Genomic DNA, 9,424 nt, shown 5'->3' on the forward strand with positions numbered 1-9,424 from the left:
ACATGTTGATTTATTTATAAAGAACATTTTGTGGTGTGTTACACTTCCAGGAAGAAGCAAGTGTGAACCCTGGAGTTTCCACATTACCAGTCACATCCTGTTTTTTAAGCTGTTCCTGATGTCAGGAGTCTGCGATATTCCGGGATATGTACAAAGTTTCCCTGAGATGAGGATAAATTTGAACTTACATGCTGACGGAAGGGATGTTGGAATGCCAACGATGAGTAACATTATGCTCTCGAATTCTTGGGAGGCCTATCTCCGACAATGAATAACAAATCTTAAGGCAAAGACAGACTCTGTAGGAGTGTATAAAGGCAAGTAGTGTAATCGTATCCTCCCTGAGCTCTTGTGACCTGCAGAAATGATGAATAGGAATCAGAATAATGTGTTTGTAGTTAAAATAGGGAGAGTGAGAGTGCTGAGAATAAGCAGATGCACACAGCAAGTTGTCTTTAATCCAGTGGGGGTCAGAGCTCATTTGAGCAGTTCATCAGGTGGGAGCAGAAGGAGGGATAGAAGAAGATATGCAGCGAGGGAGGCTCTGAAAGACAAACAGGATCCTTCAGTTAAGAAAACAAGCATTGAGATTCCAGTCATGTAGCTGAAACACTCTCTACTCACAAAAAAAGGGAAAAAAAAGGAATTACACGCACTATTCTCCTCTCTCACTCCGGGAGGTTTATATGCAGCAGCTATTAAAATTTCAGTCAACTGTTACTGGTCACATGTCAATAGTGAGCTTTAATATCCTGACAAGAGGTCTGTGTTTCCCAGCAACAATGTCAGAGGAATTCAAAACGAAACAAAGTGTTGCCAAACAGAACAAAGTGTGTTGGACCGCTCTGAATTTTATCAAGCCGACAGCGAGATCGCTATCAGCTTACTTTTAACCGACGGTACTTCCCATTCATGCCTAAAGACGCACAGGGAGCAACCTCAGAGAGCCTCACCGACTGACGCTGAAGGCTTTCCAGCTCATTTGGATTAAGTGTGCTCAGATGTTTACCCAAGAATCACAGGGTAATTAATGGTGTGAAAAATGACAGCTCCAGCACGGAATTTCTTTATCTCACAGTAAAAGGTTTCTTGCATGTAATGCTGACGTGGCAATCCTTTTCTAACAGCAGAGTAGGTCATTTTTTTCCTCCAGAAAATAAATATTAAAAAATTCCACAGGACATAGTCAGCATTGTTTGTGTCCCCTCTTGAATCTGTCCTCATGGTAAAAAAAAAAAAAAAAAAAAAGAGGTGACACAAGAGCAGAAATTCCCACCTTTTAGAAAGCTGGAAGTGATGGAGTACCAGGAGGAAATTAACCACATGGTTCTTAATAAAAAAAATAAAATCACATTCTGACTCTCTGTGTGGAAGGGCAGGGAGATAAGGAACAAGTGAAAGCAATGAGTTCTCTGGAAGTTGTCTCAGAGATGCCAGGACACAATGTAACCTCAATAAACATCTTCCTGTGACAAAGAGGAAATGGCTGTGAAAATATGACAATAAAAAGGCAGAGGAAATACACTTGACTAGTTGTAAAAGTTTGTATTCAGGTCTGGTTTCATCCAGAGACTAATGAATTGTTAGATCAATGATTAACACGACCTTGTACTTCTAGAGAAATATCAGCTCTGGTGTCCAGATGCTCTTTTCTCACTCTTTGCTGTATCTGTGTTATGAAACTGAGGGGGCATATAATGTTCAACTGCTTAATTTGCGACAACAGAGACTAAAACAAGGATATTCACAGAGGAACAATATGAGTGTTGTCCATTTACTTACTGAAGCTTTGCTTACTGTAATGTGATCATGGAAAATGCATGAGTCTAACAGAGAAGCCACTGTGTCCACAGATTCCTTGTGTCTCTGTTGGCATTCTGAGGCCTTTTTTCTTTATCTTGTGCAAGAGAAATGATCCCAGTCTCAGGGGGACTGGAAAGATTCTGTACACGAGTTTTGCTATGATGCCTTTCTACACATAGAAAATCATAGATAAGGCTCTGTCTGTGCATATGGTACAGTGCAATTTTATCTTAGCTGCTGGGAATACGACATGGTAAATCAAGTAACGGGATGAGATTACTCGACGTGCTTTCAAAGAGGATATTTTACCACTCTATTAGGGATTATTTCACTCCCAACTTAGTCACATTCTCACAGGAATTTCAGAGTAAGATTTCAGATCCAACAAGCTATTACGCAAAGGAAGTAATTTTTCTTTCTATTCACGTTTACTTTGAATATAGTTTCAACAGACTTTCCTTGATTTCTATATAGACCTCGCATCACACCAACTCCCCACTGCTACATACCACAATGCTGACAAAGATGAATACCCCTGCCAAGGACTGCGTTCTTCCCTCGATCATTAACCTGAGCATATCTGGAGTGCATATGTGCTTTGGGGATGGGTACTGTATATACATCTGATTTCATCTACATGCTGCTGGAAAGATTCCCAGAAGTTGCGATATTCCAGTCCAACCATTCAAAAGAAAGATCTTGACAACACTCATCCAACTTTAATGCTACAAAACAGTGCTCCATACTAGCAACAGTGTGTCTAATACACTACCAGTCAAAAGTTCAAAAACACTCAAATTTTTTTCATTTTTTAATTGAAATTCAAGTAGTGCATATCCAACGAATAGTTTAAAATGGAACAAAGGTCAGTGGTGAACTGCCAGATGTTAAAAAAGGGAAGATTACCCAAAATGTAAATATAATGAACATTTCAGAATTATACAAAAAGGCCTTTTTCAGGGAACAAGAAATGGGTTAACAACTTAAAGCTGTTCTGCAGCAATGCAGGTTGATAAAGCCTTGAAAGTTGGTGCTACCAAATCCTACAGGTGCCCCAACTTTTCTTGATTATTTACAACTCCCTCTGTCTCCATAAAAGTAGTTTTGGAACACACTGTGGCACCATACACTCCAGAGCATTATGTGAACAGTATTATATTGCAAAAAGTGGTGTGTTGCTATAACAATGGTGAGGAAAAGACAATTAACACTTAAAAATGTGATCTTTCCTACAGAGAAATTGCAAAAAAAAGTCAAGGTGTCAATGAGTGCACTTTTCTTCACCATCAAAAGGCACTCAGAAACTGGTGGAAACTCTGACAGAAAAAGGTCTGGAAGACCTAAAGCCACAACAGAATCAGAAGACAAGTTTCTGAGAGTCAACAGCTTGATGATAGGCAGCTCACAGGACAACAGCTTCAAGCACAGCTTAATAGTGGTCGTAGTAGGAAGTCTCAGTTTCAACTCTGAAGAGAAGATTTGGAGTTGTAGGTTTGACAGGTTGAGTTGTAGCAAGAAAGCCATTGCAAAGATGTCAGAATAACAAAAAGAGGCTTGCTTGGGCCATGAAACAACAAGACTGGAGGAAGGTAACATAGACTGATGAATCAAAATTTGAAATCTTTGGTTCATCACACAGGATTTTTGTTCACTGCTGAGTAGGAGAAAGGATAGTTCCTCAGTGTGTGACATCAACTGTCAAACATGGAGGAGGAAGCGTGATCGTCTGGGGCTGTTTTGCTGGATCCAGGGTTGGTGACTTGTACAGAATGAGATATCCTGAACCAAAACAGCTACCACAGCATTCTGCAGCACCATGCAGTATCCTCTGGTATGTTTGTAGTTGGTCAAGGGTTCATCCTACAGCACGATAATGACCCAAAACATAAGTCCAAGCTATTCCAGAAGTACCTTAGGAAAAAGAACAAGATGGTAAGCTTGAAAACATGGAGTGGCAGCACAGTCTCCAGACTTAAACCCCATGGAGCTGGTTTGGGATGAACTGGACAGAAGAGTGAAAGCAAAGCAACCTACAAGTGCCACACATTTATGGGAACTTTTGCAACAGAGTTGGGAAGAAATTTCTGAAGAATATTTGATTTCCATTGTGGAAAGAATGCCATGAGTGTGTTCAGCTGTTATATCTGCCAAAGGTGGCTACTTTGATGAGTCAAAATTTTAGAATACATTCTGGTTTCTAAATAGAGTTGTTTTTTTTACTTCATTCGTTTATTTGTTCTATGCTTTCCTTTTGGAGTACAATGAGACATCAACATGCATAATTTCAAATAAAAAATGGAAAAATTGAGGTGTTCTAACACTTTTTACTGGTAGTGTATATATAAAAACTATATGCTAGCTTTGGACCCAGTATATAGAAAAGACATCAATAAGAGTAGAGTCATACTAGAGATTATATTTAAGCACAGCGATGCTTTAAACCACAGATGAACATAACATGAAAAATGAAGCAAACGCAGAAGTGTCAAAAACTGCAGTTTCTCAAATGGCCACTTGAGACAGAGTCCAAAAACAAGTCAATCTAGACTTCCATGTTAAAATCTCCAGATTTACAGCAGAAATAAAACATGTTTACCGCCTGGTACAATAAACAGCTTTGGTTTTTGCAGTGAAATTTGTTTGTTGTTCGTAGCAACTGTATGACAGTTGACTTTTTCTGCAACTCACCCCCTAAAACTGTATTGAGGCTTAAAGTTATGCTTAATTAAGGGCATGGGCGCTGTCAGTAACAGATGGGTACCATCACAGGACAGTCTATGGCCCAGAGAGCTCCACTTTTGCTCCATACCTTTGCTCATTATCAAATTAGCTGGTAGTTAGGAGGACTCAGGCACTGCAGAGATGGCGAAGAACCACAACACTGAACATCAAAACTGCTGTTCAGGAAACCTTGACGTTTTCACCAATCTGTATACACCATCTATGATCAACATGAGAAAATGCTGATAAACAAGAGCAATGTAAACCATGCTCACCATCATAGTTCAGGGCATTATCATGCTAACTTTTGTTATTTAACACCAAATACAAAGTAGCTACAGCTGAAACATAATTAGTTTTGCAGCTATTTTGTCCTTTAAAATGTTGGATTGACAGACTGACAAAGCCATTAGCAGTTTTATTATCATCAAAAGCAAGTGACTTCAAGTCGTTGACCTTCTCATGTGGATGTTTGGTCAAAACATGCCAAAACAACAGTAATTTATAAGATGATTAGATTGCGATGGAAACTTTCTAGCACATTCAGTATTAGAAGGGTAAACGTATCGTATGCAGGAACCAGATAAGAAACAGGAAATATCGCATTTACCACAGACAATTGCAAGGAGTTTACAAATGACAGGAAGAGTGTGAGAAGTAGAACCATGCTATCAGATGACTTTCTGCCCAGCTCACTGGACACCACATGCTTGGATCCCACTCCTCGTAAAAATTGTTGTCCCCTGTGTCTCTCATTTCCTAATTGTGTTGTATTAGTTTACTAATCACACTGTGAGCATTTTCCACTTTATCAACCTCTCCTCTACCTTTGCTTATTGACAAAGACAATACATTCTGTGCTTTGAACTTACAAAGAGTAGATTTGATCTCCATATCACTGTGAAGACAGCATTGCATCTGCTGACCTAAATCCTTCTCTTGTTTTAAGTTTACCCCGCCCTCTTCTTTCCCTCTGCTCCTTTCTCCTGTCTTCTTTAAAACACAACAACTATTCCTGACAGCTTTTGAAACTTTGGTCGAGACTAAAGGCCTCCTTTGACAGTAACTGCATTGTTTTGTGACATTGTTTTGTGAAAAGAGGCTTACTCCTGTCCAGCTGAGTCATAGGAGAGAGAGCCTCTCCAAGAACAATCTGCCCCTTTCAGGCACCCCCATTTGCTCAACTGTGTACCGACAAAAAAATCACCAAATGATTCCAGTTGCAGACATCAGCAGAAGATAAAACAAGACACATTTAGATTTATACATTGTTGCACAGATTTCCAAGGAAATCTTAATCACTTCACACGTTTGCAACGACATCAATTTTTGTATCCTCTCTTGCTCTTCGAAGGCATTTCCAGAGAGGCCAAAAAAGCACATTCAGCAGGACAGATGTTTTCTGACAGTAGGTTTCAGATCCTCATGTTGAGGGAGGTTCTAACTACTCTATATGGACCCGATGATCCCATGAGAGGATCATTGCTCTATAACAAAAAGCCTGACATCACTGTCATATGGAAATGTTTAGGGGCTGCATTCTGGGGATAGACAAAGTGTTCCAACAGAAGCTCATTCAGTTTTCCCTAATTTCTTTCTATTACTTCTATCACTGAAATTGAAGAAATAAAGTCAATGTGATCATTTAAAGTTGCAACATCCTCAGTTTAGTTAGATTTAACTATAAGAAAACTGGGTTTAGGAGGGGTATGTGAAGAGGTCGTGAAAAGTGATGTCATGCTTTCTGGGAGTAATAAACTGTAAATATTTTTCCAGCTGAAGGCAGATGCCCTCCTACATCATCTGAGATCCCCTCTGAGGAGAAGTCCTCCAAACCCTTCGCATGATATCCTCTAAAGCCCACCAACAACATGTGAACAAGATTGGATCATGGCTTTAAAAGCATCCACAGGGAGAAATTCAAACATAATGGAACGCTTTATCTTTTGGATCTTTGTTTAATATCTGTTCAGGGGCTTTGGTGCGTAAACCAGAGAAACCACTGCATGGAAGTCAGCGACCACCACTGATCTCTGGCTCCCCCTGGAGTTGGAGTCAACAAACTAATCCCACAGTAAATTACAGCACACAGCCTAACAACCTAACAATGGTGGAAATATTCACATTCTTTATTAAGTAAAAATACCAATACATCAATGTAAAATATTCATTTTAAAATCTATAACTACCTTTTTTATAGTTTCACATACAGAGACACCAGATAAATCTGAGAGGATTACTGATAAAATTTGTTTTCAGTTTTTGGACTTTTTCTCTAATGATTTCTGGAAATATACTAGATCATTTGAACAGTCCCTAAAGTGAAATCATGTTTGATGTGTAGAGGGATAAATCATTATTTGGTGAAGCTGTTAACAACTCATAGATATTTGAAATGTGACGCGCCAACACAGTGCTTTTAAGAAGTGCCTAAAAAGATTAGAAATTACTGGTGTAGTATTTTAAAAGCTTGTCAAATTGTCTATTGTGTAAAATCTTCATCTTAAAAGTAACTAAAGCTGTCAAATAAATGTACTTAAATGGAAATATTTATCCTTAAGTAAAGAACAGTTACCTCAAAATTGTATTTAAAATTTAGTAGATAAGTAAATATGCCTTGTTACTTTCCACCACTGCAAAAATAATGTCCATAACTATTTCACATAATAGTTTTCCATTGGTTTCCATCATGCAACACAAACCTGATTGTTACTGACCACTAGATAGCAGCATAGTGTCAAATCACCACACCCCTTAAAATCCGCTCGTAGACCATGATACAAATTTGATCTCCTCTGGCAGTGCAGGGACTTGCGGAGCTGGCTTGGTTTATAGTAAAAGTGGAGGAGGGGGCTCCTGCAAACACTGGGATATCATATGGATTTGGGAAACCTCAGTGGTGGCGACCACAGCGACCGCATGCACCCATAACAAAGCTCAAACCCAATTAGGAAGGTCAGAGCCAACTGGCAAGAAACATGGTATTCCTGTTTGTCAGATTTAATTTGAATTAATCATCATTTGTGACATGTAAGAAAGAACCTCGCGCGGGTTCAAAGGCCTCCACGTTTCTTTTCTTAACCACTGCCATCAAAAAACTGCATAAATAGAAACTGCTGTAGCTGCAAGTCAGTCTCACATACACACTTGCACATACACTTTGCAGGAAATGTGATTCTACTGTGACTGCATGACAAGTCACGTAGCTTTGTGATCTCATGTCACAGTTTAAGGAGAAGGTTCTGCAAAACTTTACTTTGTCTAATACTGGAGTTTTATCTTCGAGAAACAGACATATACACTACCGTTCAAAGGTTTGGGGTCACCCAGACAATTTAATGTTTTCCTTGAAAACTCACACTTTTATTCATGTGCTAAAATAATTGCAATTAGCCTTTCAACACAGTGTAGCATTAGAACACAGGAGCGATGGTTACTGGAAATGTTCCTCTGTACCTCTATGTAGATATTCCATTAAAAATCAGCCATTTCCAGCTAGAATAGTCATTTACCACATTAACAATGTCTAGACTGTATTACTGATTAATTTAATGTTATCTTCATTGAAAAAAAATGCTTTTCCTTCAAAAATTAGGACATTTCTAAGTGACTCCAAATTTCTGAACAATAGTGTATTTGGTGCTCTTTAATACTAATTAATGGCAACCTAGTTAATAAAGTAGAGTATGGTTAATTCAGTCCCACTGTGTTATAATAAGTCCAACTAATTACACTGTAAAATACAGCAGAAAATGAATGTCACATTTAAAATTTATCATATTTTATAATAAAGTTTGTCAAAACTGGTTTTATCACTTTGTAGAAAATCATGTGTGGAATTGTTATTGCTTCAAAGAAACAATTGCAAAATATTAAAGCCCTTTCTACAAACCATTTGGAATTCAAGAACATTTTCATATTTTTTATGAAAACTATGTGCTATCTTCCTTCATTTATGTGGCAACCAGCTGTGCCTCAGCCAGCTGTGTAGCTGTTAAAGAGATTATTGGTCATATTGTGGTGGAATAAACCACAAAACTGACAATTTCTCAGACCTTTGAAATGGTAACATGGTAATCCTCTGTTTGTAAGAACTTTAAACACACAGATTGGCTGTCTTTCTGTGGTTTAATTTTAACCTGTTTGTTTTGGGCCGTCTCCAACATGTGCTGCAGATGGACACTTTCTCACAGAGCTCTTCAGCCCGGAGCTCTTTCCCTACTCTCTCCAGCTTGCTCTCTCCTCTTTGGGTTTCAGTCTGGGGCTCGCTCAAGGCCTCAGCGGACCCACCATCCAGTCAAAATGTTGTTGCGTCGTCTTGCTTCATGTGCCTTTGCCCCAGTCATGCTAGTGATGTCGAATTGTCTGTCCTTGCTCGGCTGCAAGTTGCCAAAATAACAGAAACACCCCATCTTTGGAAGTGGTTCTGTGTCACTGATGGTTGTATTTCGTCATTCACCACCACAAACTTTCATAGCAACTGAGCATAAATGAATAACTAACACTTCTAAGGCAACTGAAAAGGTTCAAATGCTGCTTGTATAGCACTAGCTTTTAGACATATGCCCAGAGGGACTGTGAATGTCGATCATGTCCCAGGGACTTTTAGGGGCCATACTGAGAAACAGATAGGACCCTAATGATTGGCTTGGAACATTGTATAGAACATAAATCTGAGACTGTGACACAAGATCATTTAGTGAGGGTCACAAGGAGAGAGAGGGGGGAAGACAGTAACACAAGCTAGCTATTGAGGGTAGGACATTGATTTTCATGCCAGAGGCTCAATGAATTAGACTGAAAAAGAGAAAGAGGGCAAGACTGTAACAAGTTAATGAGGAGCAGTTGACACAAGATACTCAAAGACCCAACCCAAGGATGCAGACAAATGAAACCTAAT

This window comes from Amphiprion ocellaris, chromosome 19, assembly GCF_022539595.1.
Source record: "Amphiprion ocellaris isolate individual 3 ecotype Okinawa chromosome 19, ASM2253959v1, whole genome shotgun sequence".
NCBI lineage: Eukaryota > Metazoa > Chordata > Actinopteri > Pomacentridae > Amphiprion > Amphiprion ocellaris.